Raw genomic sequence first — 19,656 nt, 5'->3', positions numbered from 1 at the left:
GACTAGGACGGGAGATATGTGGTTTAGAATTGATGCTCTGCGATGACCCTCACTGGGTGATAACTGGACCAGTTGCTTTCTTTCCCCCCCCTTTCCTTATGAGGTTAAAATGGAGGAAGGGAGAACCATGTAAGCTTCCTTGAGCTCTTTTGAGGGTGTGTGTGCACACACCGTCAAGTCACAGCTGACTTATGGTGACCTCGAGAGCCAGCGTTGTGTAGTGGTTAAGAATGGTGGTTTGGAGCGGTGGAGTCTGATCTGGAGAACCGGGTTCGATTCCCCACTCCTCCACATGAGCGGCGGAGGCTAATCTGGTGAACTGGATTTGTTTCCCCACTCCTACACACGAAGCCAGCTGGGTGACCTTAGGCCAGTCACACTCTCTCAGCTTCACCTACCTCACAGGGTGTCTGTTGTGGGGAGGGGAAGAGAAGGTGATTGTAAGCCGGTTTGATTCGCCCTTAAGTGGCAGAGAAACTCGGCATATAAAAACCAACTCTTCTTCTTCTTAGCTTTTTCAAGATGTTCGGAGGTGGTTTGCCATTGCTTGCCTTCGCGTGGCCTGAGAGAGTTCGGAGAGAACTGTGACTAGCCCAAGGTCATCCATCAGGCTTCATGTGGAGGAGTGGGGAATCAAACCCAGTTCTCCAGATTAGAGACCCCTGCTCTTAACCACTGTGCTAGGTAAAAAGCAGTCTAGTATGTCTTTTTGGAGATGTGGGAGGGCTATCAGGACCTGGCAATTTATTTGCTGACGAAGTCAGTGATTCATAACATCTTTGCTCCTTGATGAGGCTTGTCCATTATTTTTAGAGTGTTTGGCTCAGCGCTGCTTGAACAGCATGCACGTTTGAAATACAATAGAGGTAATTGTTGACAAGTTTTCATTGATCACCTCCGGTGAGATTGGATGCATATTTGTTCTAGAAGGGCATTTTCTGGATGCAGTTGCTTTGGAGGGAAGCGATTAATTTAACACCACATAAGATCCCATTTGATTTGGATTGTGCATTAGCAATAATCCACTGTTTCCAAACACTGACTGTATTCATAGCAATGATCAGTGTCCTTGTATAGAAAGTCTGCCTGGAGCAGACTACCATGGTATTTGAATCCACTGCAAGTAGAGAGCTAAACACAATACACCCTGCCAATAGAAGTACTAACTATTTCTAGTGTAGTATAGGTTGTCAAGCAGCCTTAGAAACTTATCTTTCGTGATATAGCTCTGGGACTACTGAAGAGGTTTGCACCAAATCCTTGGGAACCAGTTTAGTGCTTCTCTTCTGGGTTTGTCTGTGGGAAAGTAAGTCCATCCTTTATATGAGTTCCTCATAACATTCTCTGCAGTGATCCTCAAGCCATCCAAATGGAGAATAAGAGAAGAATGGCTTCCTCCCCATCAGCAAATTGTTTGAGGAGGGTAGCTCCAATGCCAAATTATGGTCCTTCTTCAGAAACATGGAGAGGTTGAAGAATGAGAGGTGGCTTTTCTCTTTCATCCCTCCCTCCCTCCTTTTTCTGAGGAAGGGTGGTACGTTACCCCTGTTTCTCCCTCCTTGTCAAGTATCCTGGATTGATGAGACAGTAAAGTTTTCAACCAAGGAGAGTTTATTATTTTTCCATTTGGGAAGGACTGTGACACAGAAAGGATTCATCACCAACAGATCCACATGTGGAAAAAAACACTAGTATCTGCTCTTTTTGCCTGGCCTGCCTGGTGTAGTGGATATCTTCCCCCGTTTCTATTTCTCATAGACAGGCAAAATAGTAGATGATAATTTTTCTGTCATAAATGACTATATACACAGCTGGAGGACTGTGGCTTTGGCTTGCATGTTAATGTCTGGAGTAGAATTCCTTGGAGGAAAGACCCCGCAGAGGATGTGGAGAATGGCTTTCAGCCTTTCTTCCTGTGCCTTTTCCCCAACCTGTAATGGTCCAAGGAAATCCATGTGTTTCCAATGGAAATCCCATGGATTTCCTATTTGGGAAATCCATGGGTTCCCAAAGGGACAAGGGGTTTTCCCCAACAACACCAATAGAAGGTTTATGGATAAAATGGCAACTGATGGTATGTGTTTGAATTTTGAGGGAGAAGGGAGCTTTCTTAGATCCGCCTTTCAGGATTTGTGGGTCTGGCAAGAGCAGGGAGGGAAACCTTCACATGGGGGGGAAAACACCTTTTGAGGGTGAATGCTGTGTGACTTAGTAACTATTGGACCTTTCTTAAGGAGTAGCTTTCATTTTGACTTGACAGTCTGACATGAGCCACCATACTTGGTTACTTAGGGATTTGGGAAGCAGTAGACATTCCTGTAGCTATGTGGATGCTAGTGTTGAGGATAACATTGAGAGGCAGGTTTTCTCTGCTAACTCTGTGGGAAAAAAGATTAAAAGTACATGAAATCAAAGATGCCATGTCCACTGGAGAAAGGAAACATAACTAAAGAGTTATCCAAAAGGCCTGTTAAATAGAACTGATATCTTCCACATCTGCCCATGGTTTTTATCCTTTGCTTTACAAGTGCCTGTGGATTTGAAAGTTTTGCTCTCTCCTCCCTATTGCTGTGGGCACAGCAGAACCAGACAGTATACTAACATATGAGGGAGGACAATTGTATTCTTTATATGGAGTCCCTCCCACACCATGTCTCAAGTGGAGAAATTTCCCTGTAAGTTGACAGCAATGAGTATCAGAGAGCTTTCTATGATCACAACCAACTGAAAAAGTGTTTCTGTGATTATGCAGTGACTGGCAACTCTCCAGTCCCTTCCAGTCTCTCAGCACTGTGGCTTCACTTGGGGGGGGGGGAACCCACATGTGCGTTCCAGAAAATTGCATGAGTGATTCCCCACTTTCATCTTCTGATTGCAGCTCCTAATACTGAATATCACAGGCTGCCCCAGTGATCCCCGATGAGGGGAGCATTGAGAAGGTGTTGGAAAGGCAGGGACTGACATAGTAAGTGTGGCTGTACATCTTGATATGCATTCAGAAGTTTTGCATACAGTCCTTTAAGTCATGCCCTGTTCTGCATACTGTGTAAATTAGAGATTTATAGTCTGAAAATCCATATCTTGTTTATGTGGACAAATTCAGGAAACACGAGTTTTCCATTATTCGTATGAAATAGAATCTACAAAAAGAGATATGGGGGAGAGGCTGGCTACACATAAAGACCTTAAGAAAGAAAATGCGATATCTGTGGAAGTGGTTCTGCATTGTCTCCTTTTTTGTATTGGGTATTATTTGTTATCCATACTATCTCAAAAGTTGAACAAGGAGTATGATAAATAAACATTTAAAAAGTGCAACACTAGTGAACTACTGAAATTAATTCCCAAACTGCTAGATATTTATCTAAGTAAAAAGCATTTTGTGTCCAGATTTAAGCTTTGGCCAATGTTTGTCATACAACGCATACATTCTGCATCCCATCTATTGTTAGAGTTTTTTTTTCTTTTCAGAAGAGCAAAGAAGGGTACACATTTGTACAGCTAGTCCCTTTTCCATTAATGGGAGTGGGGGGCTGAGGCATTGAAAAGGATTTTATGAACATATGAAGCTGCCTTATACTGAGGCAGGGCATTGCCCATCTAGCTCAATTCTTCTTACTCTGACTATGAAGGGCTCTTCAGGGCCTTGGATAGAGAAAGGCCTTTCCCAAAATCCATCCTTTGTTATTCTTCTTGGCCCCTAGACTAAATTATTCACAGTAATCAAATTAATTATGCTGTTTTTGTAAAACTGTTTTCTTATACAATGTAAATGCTTAAGACTTTGTCAATGAGCAATAAAGGTTGTTGTTGTAATCAAATTAGGGCTGTGCATTTCCCCCTGGTAAAATTTGGGTTTGGGTTTATTGGTCCTGATCCCCCCCCCCCCCCCGGGAAAACTGAAATAAGCCAAAGACCCATACCGGTAAATTGGTATTCCACTTTATTTCTGTTGTTACTGAAAGAATTTGGGTCCATTTTATCTTATGGAGATATTTTTTGAGACTCAAGCATTTTTTTAGGTAGAGTATCCAAATTCACAAGATAGCTACAAGGAACTCTCCTCAAATGGACAGCAAAGTTTGGTAAAGTTTGGGTCAGGGGGTCTAATTTTATGGGCCCCTGAAGGGGCTGCCCCCACCCTCCATAGGAAAGTATTGTAAAGTTCACAATAGTTTCCTAGGGAAGATGGAGCCAACCCCTGCGGGGGCCCATAAAATTAGACCCCTGACCCAAACTTTATCAACCTTTGGTATTCATACAAGGAGAGCCCCTTGCCGCTATGCTGTGAATTTGGTGACTCTACCTTGAAAAACACTCCCCCAGAGCTCCTTGAAAAAAAAATTCCCATAGGAAAAAGTCTTGGGAAAGCTGAAACCCCAAAAAACTGAATACCTATTTGGCTTTTTCGGCGATTGGCTATCTGGCTTAAGCTTTATTTTCTGTTTTAATATTCGGCCCCCCAAAAAAAGTGAATAAAGCCGAAATGACTATTTTTTGGTTTATGTTCGGTTCGGTAAACACGATATAAAGGTAAAGGTCCCCTGTGCAAGCACCGAGTCATTCGTGACCCATGGGGTGACGTCACATCCTGATGTTTCCTAGGCAGACTTTGTTTATGGGGTGGTTTACCAGTGCCTTCCCCAGTCATCTTCCCTTTACCCCCAGCAAGCTGGGTACTCATTTGACTGACCTCGGAAGGATGGAAGGCTGAGTCAACCTTGAGCCCGATCCCTGAAACCAACTTTTGTCGGGATCAAACTCAGGTTGTGAGCAAAGCTTGGACTGCATTGCTGCAGCTTACCACTCTGCGCCACGGGGCTCATAAACATGATATACACAGCCCTAAATCAAATATTGAATGCTCAACGAAATTTTCAGTTTCCTCTTCAAATGAATCTTGTACAGCAGTAATTAATTTACAGAAACAGAAACGGAGATGTTTGGATTTGCCATCCTGGAAACCATTCCATTAATGTCTGGCATGTGAGAATGCTTAGTGGTGAGGTAATTGTGTTACCTGTTCAGAAGCATTTCCATCTGTTCTGACAACATATCCTAGAGTTAAGCCATAGGGAAGGGATGTGTGTGTGGAGGGGTGAATCCTGGCACAAATGAATCCCTAAACCTGTGCCTCCAAGGCTGTAGACTCCAATACTATCCTATATGGTGCCATGAATCAAATAATGTTGCTGTTAGATATCTGCACCCACATTGATTCTGCAACGTTTATTTTGTTGATATGAGATGGTTGTATGAAAATTCATGTCTAGTGTGAGTGTATGTTAGCCCACTCCTGCAACAGATGCAGCATCAGTATCTTAAGAAAAAATATGTGGAATAGTGACATATTTGGTCCTTCTGGGAGAGGCTATGCTTGTTAAAATTGAGATGAGTGATGCGTACAAGAAATGGAACAGGGAAAGATATACAGTCACAGAGCGAATTAACTTTCTCCATTGTCACCTTCTCTTAAAAGGATTAATTTATATTCACTTGACACATCATATGACTGAGACCAATTCATAAATTATGGTTAGAAGCTAATGTTCCAGTTAATTACAAAACTGAAAATGATGCTATGAGAGTTAAGATCTCTAGTAGAGAAGAAAAACTTCTTAAAATGTAAAATGTAATGTTACTTCTTGTCTCTCCCCCTGTCACAAATTAGATTATAATCTTGGCCAAGGAGGGGATCTTTTTCTTTCTTTATTCTCTTCTGTTATGTTTTCTGGGCACTGCTGTCACAAGGTTTGGCAAATTTGCTCTCTTGAACTTTATAGCTTTCCCCACATCCACTTGTTTTGTAAATATCTGCAAACTTCACTGAAAACAAATAGAACTTTGGATACCAAATATGTCAAAACCATTTTAAAAAGATAGCTGCTGAAGCAAAGAATGTTCATTAAACAAAATGAGAACATCGTCCCTTACAGTAGCATCTCCCCACTGTGTCATTCAAAAGGTATTAACATCATGAATACAAAATTATTCAGCTCATTTGTTCCGGTTCCTTTTAATTTTTGTTTGTAATGCGTCCGTGCAGTCTGTTGTATATTTGTCTAGAAGCAATGGTTCAAGAAATCTATTCCCTCCCCCTGTAAATATACATAGCGCTGCTATGGATTGCTAAGAAGAGGGGACCCACCCCTTTCTGAAATAATACTTACGATCTTGGGGGAATTAGGAGGGTTCTTGCTTGCAGATCATGACATAATTTAGGTTTTTGGCAGGTCCTAAAGAATGAAAGGCTGGCAACCAAGCAGCAAATCCACAGCTGTGCAAATATGTTACATAGAACTTCCTTGCACTAGTTGCCGGAGCTGGACTTTTAAGCTTAGCTCCCCTGTTATGAGATTTGTGACCATAAATGGTAAGGTATGGAAGTCTGCTGGCTTTTAAAGATTAATTGCGGCAGGGTGGGAATGTACGGTGTCATAAGTAACTTAATTCAAACAAGTAAGGCATTTACTGAAGGAATACAATGGGACAAGAAAGATTTCCACTGGGAAACCTGTTTTGTATGCTAAACTAATAGAGGCAGTGTCTGCTGTTTTTCTTCAGTGGGATGGGGGAGGGAGCCCATAGCCTCTCTTTTACAACATAAGTATGCATTTTGCAAGATCTGAGCAATTTGCAAGATCTGAGCAAGGCTGTCAAAGATAGGACATTTTGGAGGACATTGATTCATAGGGTCGCCATGAGTCGGAAGTGACTTGACGGTACTTAACACACACACACACACATGCATTTTAAGCTACACCTGGTTTTTGCAAATATAAATCACTGCAGAATAGTCCTAATATTTTTACACTATTAAATTAGGTTTTTTTTTAAAAAAAAATGCAGTTCTATGCAGTATACATTATGACTTTTACAGTGCATGGATTTCAGTGGGCTTAGGGTGGAGTAACTGCATAGGATTAAATTCACAGGTGGTGGACATATGTACTTTCAGCTGACATGTGTCTGCAGTTTTATTTATTTATTTAAACATTTCTATCTTGCCTTTCCCCTTGGCTCAAGGTGGCTTGCAATAATAGTTAAAACATCCCCAGCTAAAACCAAAGATGGAATAGCAAGTCCCAAATCCCTCCCCCCTCCCCTAATTAAAATATGCCTGCCATTTAAACACCCTCACAAGCCCTAGCAAACAGGACGACGTGGCAGCACCTCCTGGAAGGAGGGGGTCCCTCTCACCTCTTCAGGCAACCCATTCTACAGAGCCAGAGCCATGATGGAAAAGGCCTGGTTTCTAGTCAATGCTAGACAGCCCACTGTAAGCGGTGGTATAGCCAACAGATGGCTGCCTGATAACTGTAAATGGCACACAAGGACATATGGAAGGAGATGGTCCTTCAAATATATGGGTCCCAAGTCATGAAGGGCTTGAATTGAACTTGGAAACAGACTTGGCAGCCTATGTAGCTGTTTCAAAACACCATGGTGTAGTGGTTAAGAGCAGTGGTTTGGAGCAGTGGATTCTGATCTGGAAAACTGAGTTTGATTCCCTACTCCTCCACGTGAACAGTGGATGCTAATCTGGTGAACTGGATTTGTTTCCCCACTCCTACACACGAAGCCAGCTGCATGACATTAGGCTAGTCATACTCTCTCAGCCTCACCTACCTCACAGGGTGTTTGTTGTGGGGAGGGGAAGAGAAGGTGATTGTAAGTTGGTTTGATTCTTCCTTAAGTGGTAGAGAAAGTTGGCATATAAAAACCAACTCTTTTTCTTCAAAATGGGCAACATATTGGTGAACCCATGACAGCAGCCAGGCTGCCTCATTCTGGACCAGTTGTCATTTCCAGGTTGTCTTCAGGGACAGTCCCATGAAGAGCATGTTGCAGCAGTGCAATTGTGACATTACAGAAGCATGTATTGTTATTATTATTTATTACATTTATAGCCCACCCTAATTCCTTGCCAGGCCAGGCTCAGAGCAGGTAACATGGCCAGGTCAGCTGAGTCTAGTTAATGAGAAAGTTGGTGAATCATATGCAAATGACAGAAGGTGCTCCTGGCCTCCAGGTCAACCTGTGGCACCTCACAAGATACATTCCCCCCAGTTGATTCTGCACCTCCGTTGAAGACATTTTGTGTCTGGACAGACAGAAAAGAGTGACACCACCAAATGCTGCCCCCGTAATACCAACTTCATATTCAAGCTGATGGATAAGAATGGAGTGGTTAGCTGTATCAAAGGCCACTGATAGGTCTAACAGTATCAGCAGGGAGAATATATTCCCTGTCCAGCTTTAAACAAAGGTCATCCATCAGTGCAACTAAAGCCATCTCAGTACCAAACCCTGGCCTGAAACCAGATGGAAGTGGGTCAAGGGAAGATATATCCTTCAGGAAATCCCTGAGCTGCTCTGCCATCACACACTCTATCACCTCCCCCCTTTTGGGGGAGGGGTGTCAAGTCACAGCCGACTTATGGCGGCCCCATGGGGCTTTCAAGGCAAGAGATGTTCAGAGTTGGTTTGCCATTGCCTGCCTCTTTATAGTGATCCTGGACTTCCTTGGCTGTCTCCCATCCAAGCTCTAACCAGGGCTGACCTTGCTTAACTTCCGAGATCTGATGAGATCCAGCTAGCCTAGGCTATCCAAGTCAGGGTCTCCCTAGAAAAAGTAAATTGGAGACTGGCCTATAATTGGCCACCTCATTCCTAGCCAATTAAGTTGTGTTTTTTTTTTTTAGCAGAGATCTAATAACGGCCTCTTTCAAAGGCCTATGGAGAGCCCCCTCAATCAGGAAGGAGTTGATGATTTTCACTAATAGCTCCAATACCTTTTTGCAACAAGATCTTCAAAGTCATGATAGGCATGGGTCCAGAGCACATGTGGTGGCCTTCACACTCCCAAGGACACTGGCAGCATCCATTGGCAGGATAAATCTGAAATTATCCATAACAAAAGGTTCTGTACTGTGGACTCCATTCCCAGATATGTAGGGACCTAATATGCATTGGGACTGTGGCACACAGTCAGGAAGCTTAAGGCTTCGTGTGCTAAACCTCAGGATATGCATGATTCCCCAGCAAGGCAAACAGAGGTTCCTAGTGCTGCTTCAGGTCAGGAAAACAATGTGGAGGTGGGAAGGTCAAGCTCCTTCTCACCATGCACACGTTTCCAATCTATATTGGGAGCCAGCGTGATGTAGTGGTTAAGAGCGGTGGTTTGGAGAGTTCGACTCTGACCTGGAGAACCGGGTTTGAATCCCCACTCCTTCACATGAGCGGTGGAGGCTAATCTGATAAACTGGGTTGGTTTCCCCACTCCTACACACGAAGCCAGCTGGGTGACCTTGGGTGAGTTACAGCTCTGTTAGAGCTCTCTCAGCCCCACCTACCTCACAGGGTGTCTGTTGTGCGGAGGGGAAGGGAAGGTGATTGTAAGCTGGTTTGAGTCTCCCTTAAGTGGTAAAGAAAGTCGGCATATAAAAACTCTTCTTCTTCTTCTATATTGTGTCCTCCACATGCCAGGAACCTGGGTTCTTAGCATGGAGCACCTTGTAGTGGCCACGTGTCTGCTGCAAAGACTTGGTAGCTTTCCAGTCTTAAACACAGATCAGAATATGTTCTTGGTCTCATAGAAATGTAGTCATTTTATGCTTTATCAGGGATTCTTGGTTTTTCTCATCGATCTGCTCTTGTAAGAGACAGAGAGGAGGAAAGTAGCACATGCCAATAGAAAAGACTTGACAAAAGAGTGACACAATGCCCATATTCCTTGGTCAAAGGTTTTTTCGACATTCAGTGTTAGCATTTATTAAATCCTGGCTGCCACATCCCTGTCCCACTTAGGGGAAAGGTATAGCTGTTGCTGAGTTTTCTAATGAGAAAACAGATCCAGATGTCTGGCAAGAGATTCATCAAAGGTGGTTTGCTAACAGAAGACCCTGAACTTTAAAAGTAAATTGGCTTCATTTCCTTTGAAAACTTTGCTGTCGAGAGAGAGAGAGAGAGACAGAGAGAAGCGGGGGTGGGGGGGGGGAGAACAAGGCTGAAGATGTTGCAGGGATTTAGGTTACTGTGTTCTTACACTTTCCAATTTAAATATTGAATATTTAGAGAGAGCACTCGAGGGTTAGAAGAGGAGTCTGAGCTGAAGCAAATGTTATTGCAAAGGGATTTATAACTGTGAAATGTAAACACAATATGATTGGCTAGAGAATAATGCTGTCTCTTTTGAAGGCAGCACCTCATGAAGCTTAAAGTTTAGGTGAGTGGATGCAAGAGGATTTTGAATGCTGCAAACCTCTCTTAAAAACGAATCATGCCTTACAAAATCCATGCCAGTATCTTTGGTTGTGTGTGATACAAGCAAATGTTTATTTCCTACTGTTATCAAAAACAAATTTACTGCAGCAGAAGCTTTCATGGGTTTGAGCCCAGTTTGTCAAATGCACTGAAGTGAATCTGTTGGCAGCAGACTTATTTTTATACAGGGAGAAGAGAGAAAAAACAGACAAACCCGCCTAATCTCAGAAGCCAGAAGCAATCAAAGCAAGTCCCCTGAAGATGATCGAAGGCGTCAAGGAGGTTTATAAGGGAGTAGGCAGTCCTTTAGATGTGTTGGTCCCAAACCTTTGCCTTTGAAGGTCAAGACCAGCACCTTGAATTAATCCCAGAAACAAACTGGGAGCCAGTGTAGATGGGCCAAGCCTGCAGTGATATGGTCCCTATGACCCACCCCAGTCAACATCCTGACTGTAGTGTTCTGTACCAATTGAAGTTTCCAAACACTTCTCAAGGGCAGACCTACATAGAGTGCATTGCAATAATCTAATCTAGAGGTAACCAGGGTATGCACCAGAATGGCCAGATTGTTTTTACCCAGGAAAGGCCACAGCTGGCTGTCAGCGGCCCCGCCTGGGTAGGGGTCGTTCCCTGAGTAGCGACAGCCGACGGAGAGGAGGGCTGTGGGGCTTCCTCGGCCTCAGACCATTCCGAGGGGGAACCGGAACTGTCTTCCCCCTCGGACGAAGCCAGTGTCGTGACCCAGAAGCTCACGCAATAGGGCTGACTCTGGCTCTCTCCTCCCTGGCCTCGGCCTCACAGCCTCTTTTATCCCTCCGTTCCCGGCTCCTCCCCCTGCTTCCCTCCTCTCCCAAGTCTATATAGGGACGAGAGAGGCTTACGTCAGCCCTCTCCTATCCTCCCAGCCATCTATGCTGCGTCCCCCCTGGCCCCACCCCGGGCGTGCTTGCCTGCTTCCCAGCTGGCCGGTGGATCTTTGAAGTGGCGAGGGAGGGATGCCGTGGCGCAGCTGACTTCCTCCCGGCTCTTGGGTAGCCCCGTTCTGGCCGGGCCCCGGTCGAGCCGTCTTCGGGGTGCCCATGCCCCCTTTCCTTGGAGACCCTGCGGGGAAAAGGTAGGGGGCGGGTAAAGGCTCCTGGCCATCTCCGGGGGCATCGTTGGCGTTGCCCGGCTCCTCGGCTGTACGCCTGGCCGCGAAGTCTTACCAGCGAGCGGGGAAGGGAGCGGGAGAGGTAGCCCTTCCTCCTGCCGGCCAGACCCCTTGTCCGCCCCCGTGGACGAGTCGTGGCGGCTCCGCTGTGGACTGGAAAGTCCCGAGGGGGTCCCTGGAGACCCAGACTCGGGACACTGGCTAACCAGTCAGAGCTGGTATAAGGCACTCCTGGCCATAGCTGCTACCTTCTTATCCAGCTGTAGGCCTGGGTACAAGAGCAGCCCCAGACTACAGAGCCATTCCTTCAACCGGAACACAACCCCATCCAGAATGGATGACACCTTAAATCCCATGTCAGACCTTCTGCCCACCAGTAGCACTTCCATCTTATTGGGATTAAGCTTCAGTTTGTTTGCCCACGTGCACTCCAAAAGTGCCTCCAAACATGGGTTCAGGGTTTCTATAGCCTTCCTAAGTTTTGCTGGAAGTGCAAGATAGAGCTAAGTGTTTTTTTTATATATATAAATTTTATTGGTTTTTATAATAGAAATTTTCCATAACAATCAAGAACATATAAACATTACGCAGAAAAAGAAAAAAACAAGGGAAATTTCTCAGACTTCCCCGCCACCTCTATCCGCCTCTTAATAAAGTATTGTTATCCCAACGTGATATGTTCTGATCTTAATTGTTCTTAAACCCATTTAAAATTCATTTAACTTTCATATAACATACTCTATTAATATAAATGGTTATAGCTCTTAATATTAAAAGTGTCATCTAGATCAGATTGAAAAATATGCTTGCATTTTTCCCAGTTTTAATTCATGTTCACAATATTTCATCCAAGCCTCCCATTCCCCCATAAATTGAGCATTGTCTTTTTGGTTTAAAGTAGCTGTAAGTTTTGCCATTTCCACCAGTTCAAACATTTTCATAATCCAGTCTTTTTTCCCAGGAATATCTGCCCCTTTCCATTTTGCTGCATAAAGCAGTCTTGCAGCTGTTGTAGCATAAATCAAGAAATTTCTTTGCATTGACAAGTCATCAGGTATCATACTTAATAGCATCATTTCTGGTATTTTGGGTATATTTTTTTGTAGTATCAGTCTTAGTTCATTGTAAATCATATCCCAAAAATCTTTAGCTTTGTCACAGGTCCACCACATATGGTAAAAGGAACCAACTTCCTTATTACATTTCCAACATTTAGGGGACGTCATTTTGTAAATCCTTGCAATTTTCTTGGGTGTTAAATGCCATCTATACATCATTTTGTAGATGTTTTCTCGAACTGACTGGGCATTTATTCCTTTCAGGTCTTTTGACCATAGTCTTTCCCATTTATTTAAAGCAATATCATGTCCCAAGGATAGAGCTAAGTGTCATCTGCATATTAATGACAGCGCAGTCCAAATCTCCAGTTGACCTCAACTAGCAGTTTCATGTACATGTTAAAGAGCATAGGAGGCAAGATGGAACATTGCGGGACCCCACAGGCCAAAGACCAAGGGGCTGAGCAGCAATCCTCCAGCACCACCTTCTGAAATCTAGCTTCCATTAGTGTAATGGTGCCTCCTGATCCCAACCCAGATAGGCAGTCCAGAAGGATACCATGATTGATGGTATTGAAAGCTCCTGAGAGGTCCAGGAGAATCAATAGAATTGCACTCCCTCTCTCAATCTCCTGGTATGATTATTCTACTGAAACTTCTCCAGCCAGCATGACTTTAAAAAAGTGCTTCTGAAGTCACAGTGGGATGAAACCTATGAAGTGTTAGTGTAAACAATAAAGGTTGCCAGTTAAGGAGAGAACCTTTTGCCCTCAAAAGGTGGAATGAGTTAGATTCAAGTCTAATAGGACCTTAGGGACCAACAATATTTTCAGGGTATAACCTTTTGAGAGTCAAAGCTCACTTTATATCTACTATTGGACTTGAATCTAGCTCTTTCACTGTAGAAAATATGGCTACCCTCCTGCAACTATATTAATGAAAATGCAGAATGAAGATATGAATGTGATACTAATGCTTGAATGGCTGATCAGCATCATCAACATATAGAATTTTCAACATGGCCAAATCTGTGGATACTTAAATCCAAAGACTGAAGCCATGGACAGACAACACAAATCCTTCTATAAGTCTGAGAACAGCCCCAGGTTTGCAAAGAAAATAAATCTGAAATCCAACAAAAAACACAGAGGGTTAACACCCCCCCCCACTCAAATGTTAGAAGCAGCATCGGTAGCTTTAAAGAATGAATGCCATCAGTGGTCATTGCTAAGCAACCACAACAGAATTGCCAGTCTTCCAGCCTAGATTTCTGTCAGTAAAAGGCAGAGAGAGCGGGCACAGCCACTTTGAGGGCATTTGAGGGAGAATTCATTGAGGCCAGGCCTGGCAGAAACCAATGGCTGACTTGATGCCATGTGACTTACATGACTTACCCAGGCTCTGCTGCTTGCTGCTATTCAACAGCAGCCATTCAATGAAAGCCAGTGGGTTGTAATGGTAAGAGTAAGAGACTAGGATCTCTAGGAGACTTTGAATCCTCACTCTGCCATAAAAGCTCACGGGGTGACCTTGGGCCAGTTATACATTCTCAGCCTAACTTACCTCATAGGGTTGTTGTGAGGTTAAAATGGAGGAGAGGAGAATGATGTCATCCGCTTTGGGTCAACATTGGGGGGGGGAGGAAGAAGAAGAGTTGGTTTTTATATGCCGACTTTCTCTACCACTTAAGGAAGAACCAAACCGGCTTACAATCACCTTCCCTTCCCCTCCCTACAACAGACACCCTGGGAGGTAGGTGAGGCTGAGAGAGCTCTAAGAGAGGTGTGACTAGCCCAAGGTCCCCCAGCTGGCTTCATGTGTAGGAGTGGGGAAATAAATCCACTTCACCAGATTAGCCTCAGCCACTCATGTGTAGGAGTGGGGTAACCAACCCGGTTCACCAGATTAGAGTCCACCGCTCCAAACCACCACTCTTAACCACTGCACCATGCTGGCGGGGATGGGGTATAAATGAATTAAATTGTTATAGTTGAAGTTGAGAGGCAAATAAAAGGTACTCTGGTTGGTATGTTGGAAGGAGAGAAGGAAGCAAGCTAAGGTGAGGATATGGGTGTTGCCAGGAGAAAGTAAAGATAGATATTGTAGGAAGGGGAATACAGAGAAAAGTGAAGTGCAACTGAGCCCAGCCCCATGCAACTGGGCCTGCTTAGTGGCTGGCACTGTGCAGAGTTTTCCCAGGGAGAGGCTGCCAGGGGCAGGGAAAGGGGGATAGCTGAAGACAGAGAGGCTGATGAAAGTAGGTTGGCTGGTGGGTGGGAAGGAGAGAAGGAAGGAAGCAGGAAAGGGGGCTATAGGGTTGCCAACCTCCAGGTACTAGCTGGAGATCTCCTGCTGTTACAACTGATCTCCAGCTGATAGAGATCAGTTCACCTGGAGAAAATGGCCACTTAGGCAATGGGAGTCTATGGCATTGAAGATCCTCCCCAAACCCCATCCTCCTCAGGCTCCACCCCAAAAACCTCCTGCCGGTGGCGAAGAGGGACTACTTTTAATAGAATCAGAAGCACATACTTTGCTTATCTTCAGTTCATAATTTCACAAAGAAAATGGGATGGAGGCTGAAGTTCCATGCAACAAACTCAAATTCTTAATTGGGTCTTTACTCCACCATTCAGCACCATAAATGTATACTTGCTCCCCTAAGTGAGCAGAGTGATAAAGTGTCCGAGCTTTGAAATTTTGGCCTATGCACAAAACATTTCATACTCTAGGCAGTTAATTGCAGATAGAATTATGGCTATTTGGTCAACTTCTATAAATGTTCTTTTGCTACCCTTAGAATGACAATTTACTTTACTATTAATATAATTCAATTAAAGAAGTAAGAAAGCTAATAGCCTCACTGGTTTTAGGAAGATCAGAAATATTCTCATTTCACAGCTCAGTGGCTCTTTAGAGGCAACAGAGGAGTCCCCACAAATGAGGTTACAACATTTATTAAACTGGCTTCGTGTGCCAGATATCATATTTTCTTTCTTTTGAATACAACAGCTATTTTCCCTCCAAGAAATGTTCCGTTTATGGATCAGCCAGTAAACTCAGAAGCGTACCTTTGGTTGGAAACTGGAATAAAAGGCCTTTCCTTGACCATTTCATTAGCATGCAAAAAACTAGTTAATGGCACTGAGGCCCCAGAAAAATATAATATTCTACTTGGTTCCCTTGCCAAGCTCACAATGTCGGGCAAGTACTTATGTTGACTACAGAAGTAGAACAAAATATTTGCCAGGAAACCACAAATGAAGCTGTAAATTGCAGACTAGTCTCTCCTCAGCTCACAGATACTTCCCAACGTGTTCACTGTTACAGAGGTCAGGAAGTAGGGTTGCCAACTTTCAGATGGTCTCTTTAACAAACAAAAAACCCATGATTCTATAGTAGAAACTGCAAACAACAATTCTAATACATATGCAACTATGTCTAACTGTTTACATACTTTTATTAATAATTTTCTTAAAACACCTCGACAGGTTGATAACTACTCAATCCTTAGGTGCTTATAACATGCTTATTACACATTCAAACAGAAAACAATTGCTTGTAACAAATTCAAAAGGAATCAAATAATTGTCAGCGCAATAAGTTCATTCAGAAAGGCGGGGTGTGCCTGTGTACAAAGTTCAAAAGGCATCAACTCCCCAAATGGTAACAAGAAATCCCAGACTGGAATCGGCAAAGACAAGAAATCCCAGGGATTGGCTGTAGATGTCCTGCTATTACAATTGATCTCCAGGCTATAGAGAAAATGGCTGCTTTGGAAAGTGGACTCTATGGCATTATACCCCATTGAAGTATCTCCCCTCCCCAAACCTCACCCTCCTCAGGCTCCACACCCCAAACCTCTAGGTATTTCCCAACCCAGAGCTGGCAACCCTAATAGGAAGTGATCTGGTAAAGCCACCACTCTACCTAACCTCAGCCACAGTTCTGGGCTGATGCAAACCTTTGAGTGGCAAGAACTTACTTTGCAGCCTTTTCTCTGGTCACCTTTCTTGGGCAGAGAGCATATGGGGGACTTGTGGCATGTACACGTTTGGCTACAAATGCACACGCTGGAAGAGTAGGCAAACAGCAGGGTCAGTGTCAGTCTCTAAAGTAGCACCAAAAGAAAACAGCACATGTTTGGAACATTCCCACCCCACTTCATGGCAGCTAGTTGCAAGACTCATAGCACCATCTGAAGCAGAGTAACCCCCTTCTAAGGCCATTGGCTTCAGTGGATGTTGAAGGGTACAGTGCTTCTCTCTCCTTGGATGGCTAAATTTCAAATACAGGGTCCTTTCTCCACCCAAGTAATTTGCTTGGGGCAACATTTCGAGAGAACTCACGGGATGTCACTGCTACCAGCACCACTGCCAAGAGCAGCAAAAACCTCCACGGTCCCATCCTGTGCTATAGTGCACTCCTGCAGCCCCCCCCCCCCAACAGTTTTCATGTGACTAACTCATCCTTGAGCCTTTGCAATTGTGGAAGAGGCTATGTTTCTAGCTCCACTGCAGACTCCTCACTCTGCTGTCATCAGATAGTTCAGCCTTGAGTCTTTGCAGTTGAGAGGGGGTGACATGGTGAACAGAACTGTATCAACAACCATACTGCCTAACCTGTAGGGATGCCTGGTCCCTCTTTGCCACTGGTGGGAGGATTTTGGGGTGGAGCCTGAGGAGAGTGGGGGTTTGGGAAGGGGAGGGACTTCAATGCCATAGAGTCCAATTGCCAAAGCTGCCATTTTCTCCAGGTGAGCTGATCGCTATCAGCTGGAGATCAGTTGTAATGGCAGGAGATCTTCAGCTAGTACCTGGAGGTTAGCACGGGTGAAAGGTACACAAATGCACAGAGCCAAGTAGCAAAAATGCAAATGTTAATAAGTGCAAAACATCAAAGACAGCAGTGTGAGACAAATAGACCTAACAGCAGTGACTACACAATGTACACTAACAGCAGTGACTACACAATGTACAATATATACATGGATTATAGAATAACCAGGCAAAAAAGTCCTCTTCTTAAGTCTATCAAAGTTGGTTGGTTCCAATTAATATGTTCATCTGGTATGAATCCAGTGAATATAAATCCAAAGATGGGGGACGGCCATTTCGCCTTGGTTTCTTCAGCCCCATATTATCTCCTATATATAAATACTTATATTAAAAATATTATCATATCTATATTCACATTGGTACATATAATATAAAATTATTATATACTTGCATCCATGTAATGGTAATTCCAGAATATAACAAAGTCCACAAAGGTACACTATTAAGCCACAGCAATGTCCACAGGTTCCCAAGTGGGATACTAGCTTAGTAAAAACCTGTTTTGTATTTAATTGGAAGCAAAGATTGAAGGTTTTTACTAAGCTAGTATCCCACTTGGGAACCTGTGGACATTGCTGTGGCTTAATAGTGTACCTTTGTGGACTTTGTTATATTCTGGAATTACCATTACATGGATGTAAGTATATAATAATTTTATATTATATGTACCAATGTGAATATAGATATGATAATATTTTTAATATAAGTATTTATATATAGGAGATAATATGGGGCTGAAGAAACCAAGGTGAAACGGCCGTCCCCCATCTTTGGATTTATATTCACTGGATTCATACCAGATGAACATGGAACCAACCAACTTTGATAGACTTAAGAAGAGGACTTTTTTGCCTGGTTATTCTATAATCCATGTATATATTGTACATTGTGTAGTCACTGCTGTTAGTGTACATTGTGTAGTCGCTGCTGTTAGGTCTATTTGTCTCACACTGCTGTCTTTGATGTTTTGCACTTATTAACATTTGCATTTTTGCTACTTGGCTCTGTGCATTTGTGTACCTTTCACCCGTGCTAATTTCCAAACCATATGGTATAGGCACGGGAGTGCTTTTGTTTTGTTTATATTGAGTACCTGGAGGTTGGCAACCCTACTAACCTGGTAGGGTGGACAAGTCTGGCAGCAGCCATAGTAAGTCCCTATTGTAGTCCTACTTTTTAATATTTATGTAAATGACATGATCCCTTACCTTCGATAATTAGTATCTCATGCACCTATAATTGCTGGGTATGAAATTCCTTCAAAATATGAAGTGTAAGGATGTGTCACTGGCCACCAAGACTAGATTAATTCATGCCATCGTATTCCTTATTACTATGTATGGGTTTGAAAGCTGGACAGTGAAGAAAGCTGATAGGAAGAAAATAGATTCCTTTGAAATATGGTGTTGGAGGAGTTACCGATACCGTGCACTGCCAAAAAACAAATCAGTAGGTTATAGATCAAATCAATATCAAAACCTTTATTGGCATAAAATAAATATTTATTATATGCCAATGAAGGTTTTGATATTGATATTGATATTTATAGATCAAATCAAGCCTGAACTGACCCTAGAAGGTAAAATGACTAAACAGGCTATCGTATTTTGGTCACGTTATGAGATGACAAGAGTCACTGGAAAAGACAGTCATGCTAGGAAAAGTTGAGGGCAGCAGGAAAAGAGGAAGACCCAACAAGAGATGGATTGACTCAATAAAGGAAGCCACAGCCTTCAATTTGCAAGATCTGAGCAAGGCTGTCAAAGATAGGACATTTTGGAGGACTTTCATTCATAGGGTTGCCACGAGTCGGAAGCGACTTGACGACACTTAACACACACCCACACACATGAAATTCCTGCTTTGTTCTATGCAGACAACACAGCCCTATTATCTAGATCAGAAGTTGCGCTCCGTAAGTTATTAAACACATTTATTGATTATTGCACTCAAGAGGGACTAATTGTAAACTATGTTAAATCTAAAATAATGCTCTTTTCAAAAAGGCCTTGTTTTAGACAGAAGACCTGGACAGTTAAGGGTGGGGGGAATAGAACTGGTGGATCATTTTAAATATCTAAGGGTTATGTTTTGTTATAATCTCACTTAGAAAGCCCATGTTCACTCAGCTACTGAAATTGCTAAGACCAACACAAATGCTCTTTTAAGGTTTTTCTGTTCAAAAGGAGGTCAGTATGTACCTGCGGCCATTGTGGCATTTAATGCCAAAATAATCCCTCAGATCTTGTTTGGAGCAGGCATTTGGTTAAATGGAGTCTTTGGGACCCTTGACCATACACTTCTTCAGTTCCTGTGCAGGATGGCAGGAGTGCCTCGCTGTGTA

This window comes from Euleptes europaea, chromosome 1 (genome assembly GCF_029931775.1).
Source record: "Euleptes europaea isolate rEulEur1 chromosome 1, rEulEur1.hap1, whole genome shotgun sequence".
Lineage (NCBI taxonomy): Eukaryota > Metazoa > Chordata > Lepidosauria > Squamata > Sphaerodactylidae > Euleptes > Euleptes europaea.
This window is presented reverse-complemented; position numbering follows the sequence as displayed.